Source organism: Ochlerotatus camptorhynchus, unplaced genomic scaffold (genome assembly GCF_037179485.1).
Source record: "Ochlerotatus camptorhynchus isolate MF236.1 unplaced genomic scaffold, CSIRO-AGI_Acam_v1.1 ptg000300l, whole genome shotgun sequence".
NCBI lineage: Eukaryota > Metazoa > Arthropoda > Insecta > Diptera > Culicidae > Ochlerotatus > Ochlerotatus camptorhynchus.
The window spans coordinates 2,180,534-2,199,850 of record NW_027040788.1 but is presented as its reverse complement, the minus strand read 5'-3'; positions in this window follow the sequence as shown (position 1 = coordinate 2,199,850).

Here is a 19,317-nt window from a genome sequence, read left to right as displayed (position 1 = left end):
CGGCTTGGACAACCCGATATTTGTCAGGAACAGGTCTAGCGTCGATGGGTTGCCAGCCGGTGAGATAAATGTTGGCTCATCCGAAAACCAAACGGAGTACAGCCCATGCTGTGAGTGGTCGAACAGCAGACGACCGTTCTGGTTCTGCTGGTAGTTCCGCCAGGCCTCATGGCGAGCATTCAGATCTCCTCCAACTACGAAGCAGGAACCGGTACGGGTGATGGTGGACAGGTCTTTTTTGAATTTAGCCGCTAGTCCACTGCTGGCGGCACACTGTCGAGGGCAGTAGATGGCGATGAACTGGACGTATCCAGTCGTATCCACCTCCACACCAAGGGCCTCGATGATAGAGGTGCGGATATGAGACAGAGTGTGGTATTTTATTCCTTTCTTGACGACGACCGCAACACCACCCCCCCTGGAGCTGGTGCGATCAAGCCGAATAATGTTGTGGTCAGGCAACCAGAAGCTGTCGCCGGACTTTAGATGGGTCTCTGATAGGAGGCCCACGTCGATACTATGCTTGCGGAGGAAGTCAGCAAGCTCGAACTTTTTGGCTCGTACAGAGCAAGCGTTCCACGTGACTATAGTTAACGGTTTAGACGCCATACCGAATGATAAACTTACCGAGCACTTGGATCTGTTCGGGTTTGTTGCGGCACTGACGAAGAGCGCTGGTCATGTCGACGAAAATCTTCATCAGCTCATCCGCAGAGAAGAGATCGGGATTGGCGTTTTGTGCATCTGGTTGTCTCCAGAGTCCAGGGGGGGATGGAGAGCTTTGTCCAGCTGAGGCACCAGACGTTTCTTGACGGGGGCCGGATTGCACCCGTGGATTTGCTTGACCGTGTTGCGTACCACGAAGAGGTGGGAAGTCCTCCACCCTGAATGCCGGAGTGTTTTCCTTCTTCCGTCCTGGTTGGCTTCTTGTGGACGCTTGCTTTCGGATCCGCTTGAAATCCTCGCGTTTGGGACACTGTTTGTCGGACCCTTGATGAGCTCCACCACAGTTGGCGCATTTGCATGTTTCCGACTCGTCGACAACACACTCGGAGGAAACATGATTTTGGGCGCATTTGCCACAGCGCGGATTGATGTAGCAGTTTCGGGTGCCATGCCCGAAATTCAGGCAACGCTGACACTGGGTGACGTCGTGACGGCTGCCACGGTATGGCTCCCATTGAACAATGATGAAATCTAGTCATTAATATCTATATACAGAGTATAGTCCGGTAGCGATTTACACAATATCCGAACTCTTCTACACTCTCCGGCTGTCCATATAGGCATATACGGCACGTGGTTCAGCTAAACAGTTGCGTAGTAAAAGATAGCGCATATTCTATTGTACAACAGTTTGCAGCAGAATCTATTGTAGTTCTTTCCTTACCAACTCGCTTAAGGTGTACCATATGCTTAGGGTGATACGAAAATTGGTATTTCAACAGTTAGAGGCCCCCCTGGGTAATAGTTACGATAATACAGTAATTAGATATTTGGGTTTTTACGTTGTTTCTGTCAGAAGGCTGGGTCGTTGCCATGTTGAGAATCGTTGTTCGTCTCCAGATCATGTCCGTTGTTGAAAGCAGGGTCTTCATCGTATGTGGGAGTTGTAGCATTGATTTGTGGCAGTTTTGTGCAAGGTTGCAAATACTCATTTCAGCTAAAATAATGTTTTTCGGAATAATAAAACCAAATGGTGGTATGATGACATGTTTTACTTGTAACTTACAAGAAGAGGTTACAAAGTATGCGTTTTGAGCATAAAACCTGTAAATTGTGCTTTTTATGAGTCACAATCAGCGATTTGCTGATCGCTGAGTGAGTGAGTGAGTGAGTGAGTGAGTTTGTGAAAAATCGCTGATTGTGACTCTCATGAAGTGAAATAAACAGGTTTAATATGTCAAACACATTCTTTGCAACCTCTTCTTGTATCCTCCCAATTCAAAATTTGATCATGGCATCTAATTATTTCATAATTTAGAAAAACATTGTTTTAGCTGAAATGAGTCTTTGCAACCTTGTTTTGTTATATGCCTACAATATGGGTATCAAAATTCATGAATTTATAACAGGATACTATGTCCCATGCTATTATTTCGTAATCTGAATATCAGGGGAAGCTTCCAATAGATCTAGTGACGTTTAAAGCACGCAGACTAACGGACACAATCACCGTGTGAAGTTGCTCAATGTTTTCCTCTAACTAACCTTAAAATGTATGGATTCTTCCCGCAAAAATGAGCCTGGCAGCGGTTTGCTATTATATTCTACGGATTTTCATTAAAACTTACTCACAAGGCGCACATATACTTACTACGTAATAGCGTAATACGCGTACGCAAACTAATGCAATAAACGTCAGCAATCTTAATGGAATGAGAAGGTTTGTTTACGAATAGCTTGTAGGCTCTTTGCCCGTGTTACTCTTCAAATGTGTTTTATTTTTCACCTTTAGCCCGCTTAGGTGTTGGTGAGATTTTGCTGTGAAAAGTAAGTTACAATGTTTATGTGTGGTCGTGAAATGTTTACATCAATTTGACGTCTCTGTTTGAAGAGCAGTGTTTTTTAGCCGTCTCGTGTGATAAATTGAAATTTCCTTCGAAAAGTTTTCTGAAAATGGACAAGCTGGGACCCAGCCGACGCAGGCTCATCTCGGAAGATATTGCAGTAGCAGCAGTAACGAGAGAACAGAACAGCGATACTGAAGATGACAGTGAGGTGGAAGAAGCTTAAGATGCTGAAAATGAGACTGGGGCTATTTCTAGCCAGTCATCATATGATAAACATAGCTGCACTTGCTACATACATCATTTATTATGAGCACAATACAAAATTCTCAGCCACGGATATGCGCAGAAAATTTCTTCAGGAACTACCATTGCAGCTGTAGAGTGGTAATAATTAACATTGTCGCGCCCCTTGCCGGAGGACCTTGCAGAAAACAGAGAACCAGCTAAATTCAATGGTTAGAGGCAGTCGATTACGGTACGTACACGCGAACGGACTGGTTTAAATAAATCTGTTTCTATTTAATTCATATGTGAATAATTTAAAGTTGAATCCGAAAGTGTTATTCTTGTGGGTGAACTCTACAAATTGGCGCAGCCGGTACGATTCGAAGGTTAGTAACACTAAAGTTATTTACAGTGGAATAAGCGAGATAATAAAAAAAAAACCTAATAGTAAAAAGTTATTAACCCATGATGGCCGATTATTTTTCTCTTCATCTGCAATGATTCGTGGTTAGCAGTAATATGCAAAGTAAGCAGGGATTCTTTCACTTATTTTTTTTGGCCAAATTTACAGTAAAAAAAAAGAAAAGAGAAGCGTAATAAAAGATGCGGGTCCGGGTAGCGCCAAACGGAAAAAAAAAACTTCAAGATGGAGGCCAATATTGAAACTACGAAGTCGAGTCTGCCTAAAAAAAAAAAAAAAAAAAGCGAGACCGGTTGACGACCGCAGCGCATATTTTTTAAAAAGGAAACGAGAGAAATATATATATAGACAAAGAGGGAGAGAGAGAGAGAGAGAAAGAGGAAAAGATGCGAGATCGGTTGACGAGCGCAGCGCACACATGATAGAAAGCGAAAATATGAGACCGATTCAAAACCGGTTATGTACTGCGGACACACAACGACTATTAAAACAGTAATCATTGCATATGATAGAAAGAGAAAAGTATCCGATGAGTAGATATGAGAATATTGCCTGTGCAAATCCTGGTTTTCTGTGTTAGCTGTACGTATAAGTGATGGATGAGTAAAAAAAAAATGACTAGGGTGGATTTATAACAACAGCAAGCGAGACGCCGAAACAGGTTTTAGCGAAAAAGTGTAGTGGTAGTATAAGAGGTAAAAGCAGCTCTGGTTTTTAAAGTTTCACTGTGATAATATCATATGGGTTGGTAATATTCAGTCATCAAACAAGTAACTACTGTGTATGAGTGTAATACAGATGGTGCTGAAAAGCGAAGGCTATAAAAGTTTTGTTTTTTTAGCTTGCTGATGGATTCGGAAAATCAGTACCATTTGGACCCATTTAATGATGCTACTGATGCTTCTAACCTTCGTCGAGAATGGGAAGAATGGCATAGAGCATGTGAAATTGTTTTGGAACTAAAACAGATTCAATCACAGCACGAAAAACTCCTTTTTCTGTTAGCTCGAGGTGGAAGAGGTCTGCAACGAATTTATTATCATCTTGCACCAGTTTCGGGAGAAATCTATCCAGAGCCAGTGAAGATTCCCCTCGCACCACAAGATGTTCCAGAGTATGACAATGCTGTCAAGCGTCTTAATGCTTTCTTCGTGGGAAAACGGAACGAAAGAGTTGAACTAGAAGTTTTTCGTTCACTTCGACAGACAGCTGGAGAATCTTTTAATCGTTACATGCTGAGATTGCGCACTCAAGCCGCATGCTGTAACTTTCAAGGTCGTGAGGAAAAGGAATTGCTGCAGCAGATAACCGTGGGCGCAATTGACGAGAGAGCAAGAGACAAAGGCCTCGAGAGCACCATGAATTTGGATGAACTTGTAAACTATGCGATTAATCGTGAAGTTTTGGTAAAACAGAAGGAGAAAATGCAACCGTTTAGATCAGAAACCGGTGCGGTAGCATTGATCAAACAGGATTGTGGAAGGAAGACGATGCCAGTAAGAGGATTTACTTCGCATTCATACAAGGGTGAGCGTAAATGGGAAAGTAGCGGACGATCAGCCACTGAATGCAGTCGTTGTGGCTCTTGGCGACACCTGCGAGAGTCGAAAGATTGCGTTGCGCGAAATGCTACGTGCCATAAGTGTGGTGAAATAGGCCACTTTGCGAGGAAGTGCTCAACCGGCCGGAATAGAGAATCTAAGGCTCGTTATTCCTGGAAGAAAGCGGATGCTACCAATGCTTTGCGAGATGGGAGCGGTCATGATTCGGAGTATCAGTCTCGTCATGGTATGCAGAATGCAGCAACGAAGGTAGAATAAGTTCATTTCTTCAAGTTTCTTTTTATTTTAAACCTTTTTTATTGATATTGATAGTTGTTGTTTCGAAAGTTCATTGAAATAAACAATGAATTCACGTTAATAAACTAATAATGACATTTTTAATTTATTTGCTAGGCAAATGATGGAATTATCGTGGGATTTATTGATCAACTTGCAGTAGAGTTTCTGATAGACTCTGGGGCGATAATTAACACAGTTACCGAACAAGTCTGGGAAAAGCTTGTGGCTAGTAACGCTAGACTCTTTAAGAGGAAATATCAGTGCGATCGACAATTTACGGCATACGCCTGCCAGGATCCACTGGAGGTTGTGGTCATCTTTGAAGCATGGGTTACGATAAATGAAACGAAGCCTAAAAGTTATGCTGAGTTTTTCGTCATTCAAGGAGCGCAAAGATCGTTGCTCAGCAAAAGAACGGCTGAGGACCTGAAAGTTTTGAAAGTGGGGCTTGAGGTTCAAAGTATCGTACAGAATAAACATCCATTCCCGAAATTCCCCAACGTACAGGTGACATTATCTATTGACCGTACGGTACCCCCTAGGAAGATAGCTTACCTAAGAATTCCTATAGCGATGGAAGAGAAAGTCAATCAAAAACTTCAGCAAATGTTAGACACTGATATTATTGAACCCGTTTTTGGTTCTGCCGAGTGGATCTCACCTATGGTGGTAATTCCAAAGGGAACTAACGATGTCCGTATATGCATTAATATGCGATACCCTAATCAGGCTATAAAGAGGGAACATTATCCGCTACCACTTATCGATACACTTCTCAATAAGCTAAAGGGAGCGGTTGTATTTTCCAAGCTTGACATTACATCAGCATACTATCATGTGGAATTACACCCAGAATCGCGTGAAATAACCACCTTTATGACGGGTAAAGGCCTAATGCGATTTAAGCGATTGATGTTTGGCATTAATTGCGCGCCCGAGATTTTTCAGCGGATAATGTGTGAAATGCTTGCTGGTATCGAAGGCGTAGTAGTTTATATCGATGATGTTGTTATTTGGGGAACAACACGAAATGAACATGATGAGCGGCTTCAAAAGGTTCTGGATGTTTTTGAAGCAAACCATGCTTTGCTGAATAAAGAAAAGTGTTTATTTAGAGTGGAAGAGCTTGAAATACTAGGGTTCAAAATTAGCGTGAATGGAATTTGCCCAACAGACGACAAAGTTGCGGCTATTCGGAACTTCAGGATGCCAGAAACAAAGGAGGAAGTGCGCAGTTTTCTGGGGTTGATTAATTTTGTCGGACAGTTTATGCCACATCTATCATCTAGAACCGAAGCCCTTCGACAGTTTATCAGAGGGGAAGTGGAATCATTCGGTGTAGACCAACAAAAAGCTTTTGATGACCTGCGCAATGAGCTTTCGAACACCGTACACCGTTTGGGATTTTTTGACCCAAAAGATCTAATCAAGCTATACGTGGATGCATCCCCGGTTGGTCTTGGCGCTGTTTTAACCCAAAAAGACAGTTTGAACAAACCAAGGATAATCTGTTTTGCCTCAAAGGGCCTTACGAAGACGGAGAGAGTTTACCCGCAAACACAGCGCGAAGCCTTGGCTGTCGTATGGGCGGTGGAAAATTTTTACATGTATTTGTTCGGAGTACACTTCACTGTGTTTACCGATCATAAGACGCTCGAATATATTTTTGGTGGAAAGCATCAGGAAGGTAAACGTGCTTGTACGCGAGCCGAGGCATGGGCATTACGGTTACAGCCTTTTGATTTTAAGGTGGTGCATGTTCCTGGATCCGACAATATTTCAGATATCTTCTCGAGGCTATGTCCGCAGTCAGATGCACCATTTGACGAAGCATCAGAACACTATGTTTGTGGGATAAGCGAAGGGCCGACAGCCATTACGCTGGATGAAATCAAAAAGGCAACAGATCTCGACGAAGTGCTTAAAGGAGTTGTCAAATCAATTGCGACGCAAGTGTGGCCATCGAACTTGTTCGCATATCAAGCTTTCTCAAAGGAATTGGGTGTGATAAATGGAGTTGTAGTGAGGGACGACCGAATCATTCTTCCGTCAAAGTTGCGACAGAGAGCTTTGGATATCGCGCATCGAGGTCATCCGGGAGTAGTTGCAATGAAACGGAATCTCAGGGAAAAAGTGTGGTGGCCCTATATGGACCGTGATGTTGAGCATCGCGTTCAAGAATGTGCAGGTTGTGCTTCAGTAAGCATGCAGGGGCCTCCAGAACCAATGCATCGGAAAGAAATGCCGGATCGTGCATGGCAGGATTTGGCACTGGACTTTTTCTCTGCCAAAGAATGTGCGACGTTCTTGGTAGTAGTTGATTACTACAGTAGATATTTGACCGTCATTGAAATGAGAACTACCACTGCTTGTAAAACTATCGAGGCTCTGGAGCGCGTTTTTAAAGAACACACATACCCAGAGACAATTCGCACTGATAATGGACCTCCTTTCGCCAGTGAAGAATTTTCAGGCTACTGTCTTAGCAAAAATATCCGACTTGTGCGCAGTATCCCGTACTGGCCTCAGATGAACGGGTTGGTTGAAAGGCAGAACCAGGGGATTCTGCGAACTTTGCGAATTGCTCGAACAACAAAAGAGGACTGGCGAAAAGCAGTCAATGAGTACGTGTACTCTTACAATACCACTCCACATACTATGACAGGAAAATCACCAATGGAGCTGCTCACTGGAAGACCAGTGAAAGATCTACTGCCGTCACTAAGAACTGAGCCCTACTGGAATCGGGATGAGGAAATACGATATAAGGACATTATCAGAAAAATGCAAGGTAAATTGTATGCGGATAAACGTCGACAAGCTAAAGCATCGGAAATAGTTGTTGGAGATTCTGTCTTGATCAAAAACTATGAACTGGGAAAACTGGAACCGAACTTTCGACCCGAGAAATATACAGTAATCCATAAAACCGGAAGCGATGTGGTCGTATTAAGCGAAGATGGAGTTAAATACAGGCGACCTGTAGCTCATTTGAAGAAGTGTCCAATTGTCCACAGCCGAGATGGTTTGGAGTTGCAGAAGATTCCAAACACAGCCGATTCCGATTCACGACAGACTATCGCAGATGATTCAGCTCGGAGCTCGATTCGCGAAGAATCTCCCACCGCCAAACGTCCTAAGCGAACTACAAAAATGCCTGCACGGTATGATAAGTAAATATATTTGAGTCAGTACTTTGATTTTCGTATAAAATATATATTTGATAATATGATAACTTTTTTTTTGGCCAGGTGAGAGATGTAGAGTGGTAATAATTAACATTGTCGCGCCCCTTGCCGGAGGACCTTGCAGAAAACAGAGAACCAGCTAAATTCAATGGTTAGAGGCAGTCGACTACGGTACGTACACGCGAACGGACTGGTTTAAATAAATCTGTTTCTATTTAATTCATATGTGAATAATTTAAAGTTGAATCCGAAAGTGTTATTCTTGTGGGTGAACTCTACAGCAGCAATATGCACACTGTCGATTGAACGAAGAAACGAGAATCCCACACTCAAAGATAAATTAAATAAAAAAAGCTTAAAAAGTATGCAGATTCCCGCTTCACCTTATTGAGTCCGAGCCATGATTAGTTCGGCAGTAGTCATGCATGATTTAAATCGAAATAATCTTTCCAGTATTAAATTTTATTCTTTTTCAATACTGATATATAATCAAAAAAGCTTAAAATTCAATCAATAATTATAAAAATAGAATCAAAAATGATTAAAATTTATTCAAAAAAGATATTCTACAATCTAATCAACCATGATTAAACTGGGATTGATATCAGACGCTTATTTTTTAGAAAGAGAGGATTAATTTTTAATCATTCGATATGATTAAACTGAGTTTAATGTCAAATTAATTAAATTTCAAGCAAAATGGGAATAGTTCAATTTATCAGTGCAAGGTAATGGCTAAATATTTCACTCGATCACCCATCAAGCAAGTCGTAGGAAAAGAGCTTGGAGCCTCACCTGTAGCACACTAAAAAATAACTAATTTTACACGTGACGGAATCAATCTTTGACATAATCCTGTAAGACGTAAACCATTATTTCATGTAAAATTGAATGCTCCCGGAATGAGAAGTTTGTTACTCGAAGAAAAGTACGTTTGATTGAATTAAATTTCGCGTTTATTATGACTAAATTCTATGTCAAAATTGACGCTCGTATATGTCAGTCTCAGAGCACCTAAATTAACATGATTTTTGTAAGTGTGTTGGTAGCCATAGTATGGAGCAGAACTACTTCAGTTGAACGGAACCCATCCGGACGGGCGCCACAAGTTGGTATCTGTCATATCTGCAAATGAAGACAACAAGCACAGGAAGGCCAGGAAGATGTGTAGTCATGCTCAAGACCTGTGTGCAATCAGCACTGCCAAGACATTTGAGATAACTATTAATTTTGCTTTTTATGTAGGGAAAATGGATGTAATGTCGGTCATTTACCTAATTTGGGCCCATACAAAAATTCAGCAATCGCCTAAATTTTAAACAGCGACCGGACCGAGGTACCGTCCCCCTGACGCGTTCATCTAGATAAAATTAATAAATAGCATCGCTAAGGGCCTAACCTTGATGGGCACCACCGAGCAGCTCGGCATTTTATTTTGCTGGAAATTCAGCAAAAAATATGTTTGTTAGCTGAGATCTCGGCAAAATTCCCGTTTGTTAGCTGAATCTCGGAAAGTTTATCACTGAGATCCAGGAAAATAAAATGCCGACCTGCTCGGTGGTGCCCATCTCGGCGAAAAAATCTAAGTGTGTAGATCCATGGGCCAACATTAGAGCCATTTCCCCTACTTGTTATTTTTTAACAATGTTATTATGAACAGTCTACTGCTGAAAATTCAATAATGTTGATACCCATATTGTAGGGACACTTTTATAGTCACAAGAGGCCCTACGGGAACCTGCTCCGGAATGGCCGTTCTGGGGAAAATCCTTCGGATGACCACAATTTTGAATGGTGATCCCCATATTACAGGGGTTTTTTTCCCAAACACTTCTATGGCCACTAGAGGCCCTATGGGAACCTGCACCGAAATGGGCGTTCCGGGGACAAACCGTAAACTGGTCCCCAACTGAGCTGAAATTGTTTCTTGAAGGAGATTCTGATAGGGTTAACTACCCCATTTCCGGCATATCAAGCACATCCCGCATTTAACCTTTCTTAATCTAGCGCAGCTTAGCACCAAACGGAATGTTATTATTACTGATGGCTTCCAAATTTATTTACCTTTTCGTACGTACCGTAAGATTTCATTGGGAAAAACAAATTGTTGAGATATTGTTAAAAGTCTAATACTGCTTCTTGACGCCAAACTCGGCCTACGGATTCTAAAATCGGCTTAACGCATTGAAACGCAAATCGATTTACTTCGGCCTATCGGATTAAGTAAAGATTGATTCGGTCGGAGCGCTTAATTTGAATTTGAGAATGTTTGGTGCAAACATTCATATAACTCGTGCTTATTGACTTTGTTCGGTAGCGTTTGAATTAAAGTATCGTAGCAAATGCATTATTTACCTTTTAACGCTGAAATCATTGATTTATTTGATGTTTCCTCCTTTAAACGCCCAAAATGGGCGCTTAGACCGAAGTAGTTCTCTACCCTACTTTGATATCGATTTCTTTGAAATTCTAGCGAAAGTGGCAAGAAAATGCTTAGTTCTGGAACATTATACAGGAAATCTGGATTTCTGGGAACCAGACGATTCCCAGGTTGGATATTGTTGGCAAGGTTCAGAAAAATAAAAAGTTTTTGAATCCTATCGTGCCAAAAGATTCAAAATCGGTAAAAATTGGCCGTAGTAGTAAGTATTTCAATCTGTGGGTATCCGAGTCGAGCTCCTAAAGATGTTTTTTTGTCGATCACATAACGGTGAAATGATCTGCCCGCATTCAGAACCCTCCATCAGAACCGATTCCAAGGAAATAGCCATATGCCGTTTTTAGTTTAAAGCATATTATTCGTTTGGAAATGGTTCTTCTATCTGTGTATTGAAAAAAAAAGAAAGTTTTTTAATCGGCATCCTTTATAAAATCTCATCAAAAATTTAGAAAGTTATACAAACCTTCCGGAAACCAGGAAAATCTCCAGTATCCGTTGATCATGGATATGTTGTGGCTATTTTATAGAACTACATTAGTTTTCCAGTCGAATGCTTTTAGAAGAAATAAAATCGTACTATATTTGACGAAGTTACAACACTCCAAAGTTCTTTGAATGAATATCAAAATTTAAAATATTGCCCAAGAGAAGTAAATGGAACGGAGTCTGAAAATAAACAATTTTGTTCCATGATTAGAGAAACCAGAGCTTCATTACTTCGAGCCGCGTAAAATCACCTTCCTCTATCGAATAATAATTATCGAAGAAACCTGATAACGTAACAAATTTAATTGCATAATACAAAAAGTGACGTATCATAAGAAATTCAATTCGTCTTCCTCTCCTCACTGCTAGCACTTCTTTAGAAGAAATCTCGAAATAAAATTAAGCCTCCCCGTTTATCTTTTGTCCAACCTCGTCGTTATAGCTGCTTCCATCAGCAATCATGTTTTAATTTAGCCCTCATCAGCCTCATCACGGTCATCAGCACGAATGCCGCCATCAGGCGTCAAAACCACGCGGTCGTTATCCCTGTTCCTCTTAAAATTATGAGCACGACCACCTCTTTTTGAACTGAAGTTGTCCCCTCGACGACGAGGGCGCTTCTCGTTGTTCAACGAATTAGGACAATTAGACTAGTTATGCCCGAATTTTCCCGGGAAGTCGACCTTAAGCTATGGCAAAATTTGGAGCCTAAACTGCCGGAAATTAATTGCGTTTGCTGAGAGGCCTTGATTACGAATTTTTAATTGGATTAGCAATTGAGCAGCAAATTGTGTATGTTTTAAATACTTCATTACAGTCGGTGGGACTCCGCACAAAATTCATTCCCTTCAATTCATTTGACAGCGAAATCGATTCCGAACAACGGAAATCAACCGGCAAACACGCTAATGTTGTCATTTTTTCTCGACTTAATCAAGCGCACCTAACAAAGGCCACCACCGATCGCAGGAATGGCTTCCGAATTCCTTTCACCAAACTTCTCGCCATTTTAATTAAAATAACAGGTTGATTAGAAAATAAATGGGAAACGGCACAAACACGACCTCCGATTCCATGTTTTCCTCATTCACCATTAGAATGAATGGACGGAAGAGCAGAAACATTTTCGTTTCAAATTTGATACGCTATCGAGGGTGCTACAGTTACCGCGACCCAAGGAAAAGTTGAACACGTTCTCCCATCTGCCTCCCCTCCTCCCTGTCGATGGATCAAACCTCGACCGCTGATGACGGGACCCAGACCGGTTGAAAGCAGCTGTTTTGACTCGGAACGGGAATTTCCCGACACTTGTTACGGGCAATCACCGGCGATGTTACGAGGGACGGGCCCACCATCACCACCGTTCACCCTCTGATATTCTGACGAGTTTAAATTAAAGATCAAAGTCAATTTAGTTTTATGATTATTACATTATTCCAAGCCTGGGTTGGCAAGCGGGAGGGTACGGTGGTTCTATAGGTAGATGAAATTTTCTAAAATGCTTTGATTTAAAATCAAGATGGCTTTGACGCACTTTACACAAGCTTTCGCCTGTTCTCACATGGGATGAGTCTTCTGGCCCTCATGAAGGTGTTCCCCCCAGGCATTGTCAGGAGAAACTCATTTTAAGCCTACTATGTCCAACAACTCCGTAGCAGGTTCTCCTTCTGAGACCTCAACAACTGACTAGAGATGAACTAGCCTAAGGCTAAAAATCTCTTAAATAAAGAATTTAAAAAAAAAAGCCTGTTCTCAACTTTCTGACCAATGATGCACTTCCTCAGTTCTTAATTGAGAGCATCCAATGCCAACCAATGCATGCATTTGAATGTTGTGTGGCAGGTGAAATGATACTTTATGCCCAGGCAAGTCGCGAAACTGTCCAATCCAAAATATTGTCTACACCAAACCGGAATCGAGCATGCCACCTTGCAAGTCCCCGTGAGGGATGTCAGGTGTATTAGGAAAAATTCTTCAACGAGAAAGACTTCATATGCCTTCGCAAATACTTTTCAAATTTACGAGAGGAGAGGACGGTGTTCAGTATTGCAGATTCATAAAATTGAGAATTTTTAAAAGTTCAGAAAACTACTTAGTAGGCAAGAACAAGTCACAGAAGTAAAGGAAACATAATTTAACTTTGGTTTCAGGAAACTGCTGAGCGGTTCGGAGAAATTCATAAAAGCTCAGGGATCGTTGTCGAACTTCGAGGAACTTCGTTGATCTTCAGAAAACTTCGTGGTAATGCAGGGATCATCGTACAAGATCCAGGAAACTTCGTATAAGTTTTAAGAAACTTTGTAGTAGTTTTAGGAAACTTCATAGAAGTTTTAGGGAACTTCGTAGAAGTTTTAGGAAACTTCGTAAAAGTTTTAGGAAACTTCGTTGCAGTTTTAGGAAACTTCGTAGAAGTTTTAGGAAATTTTGTAGACGTTTTAGGAAACTTCATAGACATTTTAGGAAACTTCGTAGCGGTTTAGAAATCCTCAGATATTCTACCGCCGTCTTGGAAGATGATCAGTAAACACTTGAAAGATCTCCAGCTGATCAAAGATTTCAATGAATTCCGCTGGATTGTTTTTCAAGACTTCACGTCGAATGTATATTATTCTGGTAGTCTCAAGAGGTGGTCACTCTACACACTCATTTTGTGCTTAATTTTTTCTCAGTGTGGCGGCAGTGCCGAGAGTGCCAGTCAGCAGACTGACTTTGATTGTTTGTGAATAATGGCAATCTTGGCAACCCGGTTATTCTGACAGTTCAAATGTTGTGTTTTGAAGGCGAAGAAACAACAACAATAATACCGAACAAACTGGCCCGACCGGAGGATTTCCTCAAGAAGGTGATCGAGTCCCTCAGACCGCTGCACACTGGGGACAAAATCGAAACAATGTGTTAAAATTCAATAACTTCGGTGCTCGCTGGAACAAGAGACTAAAAATAGTCATTCTTATAGAAAAAAGTCTCAGGCAGTGATGGAATTCTCACCAAAATATCATTTTCGCTTGCGATACGTTTTCTCTTGGGAACTTTCCCTCACTAGTTTCACACTCCAATATTTCCTGAGCGAACTTTCTGGGATGAGAGAATGAGATATCGCGAACTTTTTTAACTCGAATCACCAACGTGAGGATACGAAAAATATCAGATCATTTTTTCTCTCTATCTCTTAACACCACATTCGTTCTTGAAAATTGCACTGCACATTTCACAAGGGAAAGATTATAGACAGAAAGCTATCCCGAGTAAATCAATACAATCTCTAAGGACTGATAAGTCTTGTACCTGGCTGTCTACTGGCGCCTGTTGTTTAAAGTAGCCGTTATCAGGATGATGTGAACAGTTTTGTGCAACTGATTGATTGGTGCATTGGTTTCTGGCAAAAAAAAAATGAATGAATCAGCACAAGTGTCAACGCGACATTAACGAGGAACGGGGAGGGTAGTGTAAGATTTTGTGACTAGCAATTTTTATATTAAAACCGTTCCTCAGGATAGGGGGTTGCGGAAGGAGGAGCGCCTAATGTATCCTCATTTTCACGAAATACAGTTAATGCATGGCTCCTCTCATCACTAGTGTTCGTAATATCGTTCCTGTAAGCTCTTATGCAATAATTATATGCAGGGGGATGGTTGGGAATATAGGTGGTGGTGAACTTTTTCACTGTGCTATTACCAGTGCTGTAAATTCTCAAAATCATTTGAACATTTTTGATGAAAATTAGAAAAGTAGCTATTCGCTATCAAAGGGGACCTCCTCCGAATGGGTGATATCAGTTGCTTAGTCATTTGACGAAGGCATGGATCATTCTCATTTGAGAAACGCTATATATCATTCGATTGAGTGTAACCTACACACAAACGGAGCTCTGGTCGACATTCCGGCAAAAAAGCTAAGCCAACCCGACACCAACCTGACTTCTATCAAACCCCAACCCGATGTTGACCCGACATTGACCCGACATAAACCCAAAATTGACCCGACATTAACACGACATTGGGTCGACATCGACCTTAAATTAGCCTTACATTGATCCGACATCGGGTCGACTTGTCTGTTCGGGACCATTTTCCTGGATTTCTTCCATACTCCACTGTCGTATATCAAATGATACTGAGTGACTCAATTGACAGTGACAATGAGCTTCGAATGAGAAAGGGGCTCTTCAAATTATGGTCATGTGAGAATTCGTTTACACAATTCTGTGAATGGTTGTAGTGGTTCATCTTCAATCGAATGATATGAAAATTTACAGCACTGGTTACAAGTATCTATTATTAGCTGGTTGCATTGAGAACTAAAACTATAAATAAATCCGGAATCGCTGAATGACGTGTTTGTTTACAAAAGCAATTACGCCCAAATCTCAAAGTTCTCTGGAAATGGTATTTAAGGTTCTACAAAGGGTCATTATTTTGTTTACTTCTTCTTTTTGAAATATTCTTCGATCATCATTTTCTAAATGTGATGGTAAAATTCATTGGAAGTGCATGTCCCCACGCCAAAACTGCCCATTTTTCATAAATATCAACTGGTATGGTGAGGAAAACTTAACCATCTCTTTTCTTCCTTCATTTCAATACAACAGCAAATGTGATGTCACACTATCTAGTGGATAAGAATGTAGCAGACAAAACATAAGCACTGCCAGACTGCGCTGTATGCAAGTTTGTTTATACCCCTGAGCGGGAAAGTGTATAACAGGCTACGTGCACTGCTGCCATCAACCCTGTTAGTGTTGAATTCAATCTGCTGTGACTTTTTTAATTGGGCCGGTAAAATGTTTAAAATGGTCATTTATGTTTTATATAATCAGTTTTTGATATTTATCCACCATTAAATACATCTACTCATCTATGTTAATAAGGCAGACTTCGCAATTGTTTTAATAAACTTAAATTAATTGCTAGAGCCAATACATCTGGCACCACTGTTTCAATGATACTTTCACGATTGCTAGCAAAGCAGTAAAGTAGAAATGGTTTTCTTTGTGATGAATTTTGTTCACCAAGAGTTTTGTGAAGCAGTTGTTTTGAGTTTCGTGTATTCGATTGCGTTTAATTGTGCTATACTTCGTAGAACACAAGTAAGTAAATACAGTGAATGTGTTTTCCCCAGGAAATTTTCGTGTTTTACCCACGAAATACATATTTTAAATTTTCGTATTCATAATATATGAATGTATGTGTAAACTAATGATGATGATTTTATGATATTTAAAAAAGAAGAAGAACACAACATTACTTACCCTTTGTAGAACCTTAATGTGAAGGATGCGAAAAATATCGGAGAACGAGAAGAAAACAAACATTTTTTGGTTATTTGGTTGGTTCGAATCACGAGTACGTGTGAAATGATGTGAGATGGAGAGACGAAAGATCTTTCGCGATACGAAATGAAAATTTCTCTCGCTCTACGCTTTCATGAACTTTTTATCATCTCTCGTTCGCGAACTTTTTGTGAGAAGTTCCTTTAAGATTTATCTCTGCAATGAGCTGTGATAGAACTTTTTTTGAAAACGATTTTTCCAACACTGAGTCTCAGGAATCGATTGGAGTGGGTTTCATCTTGGGCACGATAGGGTAAGTTTTGCCCTAAAATCTCCTATTTTGCATGATTTGAATGCTGTATCTCAAGATACCGATGATATAGACGGATGATTTCTTGGGCAAAGTTGATCAGGAGGTTAAGGACTGTTGGATGATGGACAGAACCATTCGGAATTCTTCCGCTAGGCGGCGCAAGTGAGCATTTGAATTGTATATGTTTGTGCTGCTGTATCTCAAGATCCTGACTATTTAGACGGATGATTTCTTCGGCAAAGTTGATCAGGAGGTCAAGGAATGTTGGATGATGGATAGAACAATTCGGAATTCTTCCGCTAGGCGGCGCTAGTGATCATTCGAAGTGTATATGTTTGTGCTGCTGTATCTCAAGATCCTGACTATTTAGACGGATGATTTCTTCAAAAAGTTGATCAGGAGGTCAAGGACTGTTGGATGATGGATAGAACAATTTGGAATTCCTCCGCTAGTTAGTGCTATCTATGATCTTCTCTGGCTATTACGTCCCAACTGTAACTTAACGCCTGCTCTCAACTTAGTGCTCTAGATGCACTTCCACAGTTGTTAATTGAAAGCTTTCCAAGCCTGTTTGATTTTTACATGTGTATATTGTGTGGCAAGTACAATAATATACTATGCCCAGGGAAGTCGAGAAATTTTCCAATCTGTAATCCTAGACCAACCAGGATTTGAACCCAGCCACCTCCAGCATGGTTTGCTTTATAGTCGCAGGCTCTACCGAGATGTTTTAATACAAAGGGCTTTGAATCAGTGAACCTGGATGAGAATTTGATCTGAACTCAATGACAATTTGGAGAACCGTGAGTATCTTATACACCTCAAAATCAACTATAAACGAACAGCAGAAACTATATAAACGTGTTTCGGAAAGTTTTGTCGGTGAGATCATCGTGCAGATTTTATTTGATCCAGTAGAGCAAATAATCTGACCTCTAGAACAATTTGAAGAACCTAGAACTTCTAATACACCTTAAATTGATGTTGTTTGGAGATGTTTAGTTGATAAGGACCTTGTATCAGTTATGGTTGATCAGGTAAATTATTTGATCTGAGCTTAAGACAATTTGGAGAACCTAGAACATCTCATACACCATCAATTACAACGAAAATGATGTGCATTTTAGTCATGGACCTGGGTGCATACACTTGCAATAATTATAAAAATTCGCCAAAAAAAATTGCATTCTGTTAAAAAGTGTCAAAATTAAGCGGAAAATATGAATCTCACTGTTTAAAACTTCTTTTGATCTACTGGCTCCACCATGAACTGCACGATGTCCTCAGTGACAAAACCTACAAAGACATGTTCATTAAGTTTCGGCGGATCGTTTTTGATTTATTTTGATTTATAATCAAGGTTCTCCAAATTGTCTTGAGCTCAGATCAAATGATTTACCTGATCAACCATAACTGATACAAGGTCCTAAGCAACTAAACATCTCCAAACAACATCAATTTAAGGTGTATTAGAAGTTCTAGGTTCTTCAAATTGCTCTAGAGGTCAGATTATTTGATCTACTGGATCAAATAAAATCTGCACGATGGTCTCACTGACAAAACTTTCCGAAACACGTTTAAACAGTTTGTTCGGACCAGTTCTCGAAATAAATTTCCACAGCAGTATGGTTTGTTGCACAGCTGAAACTAAATTTATTTCATATTAGTTTGTATAATTGTATATAATCTATTTAATAACTCACATTTATGATTTCTTTGTACTTTTCAGGTTACGTTCACGGAGCCTTTCCTGAAATTCGAATTGCATCAACAATCTAAATTAAAGCGACGATTTTAATCACTGTCCCAAAAAATGATTGTGTTACTTACAATATAAATGCACTTATTAATTTATATTGAGCTGCACTGAAGTTAAATTAATTCCAATGAAAATTGCAAAAATAACTAGGTTCTTTACTACACTTCGATATCTCCGATACTGTTTTTGTTTACCTTATCCATGTACCTATAGATCAGTGCACGGTCCCTAACCTCACTTTTTGCTCCCTATCATTTTGCTTCTGAGTAAAAGAGAAAGCAACGAATGGGAGCCAAAACAAACCACCCAAAACTGTCAAAACTTACGGGTGAGAGAAGAGTGCGGCAAATCTTCGTGAACTGATCAATTCCCAAGCTCACACACACTCTCAGCCGATTCCTTTCCGCACGGTCCTTCACTGACGTTTAGGATCAACGTCTCTTGCGCTTCACAGGTAGGGTATGGCGCAAGGTGTATTGATAGTGCTCGGCGGTGCGCACACAGTTTCTGCTGTTCCTTTAAAGTTGATTTTGAGGTGTATAAGATACTCACGGTTCTCCAAATTGTCCTTGAGTTCAGATCAAATTCTCATCCAGGTTCACTGATTCAAAGCCCTTTGTATTAAAACATCTCCAAACAGGGTTAAACGTATCATGCACATTATTTACGTTTGAATTCGATATGTTTAAGACGTTCTAGGTTCACCAAATTGTCCTCAAAACTTGTTAATTAGGCTACCATCTCGCATTTTAGTTTGATTACATTCATAGATCAGGGGGCCTCCATAAGCTCGGTCGGTAGAGCCTGCGACTATAAAGCAAACCATGCTGGAGGTGGCTGGGTTTGAATCCCGGTTTGTCTA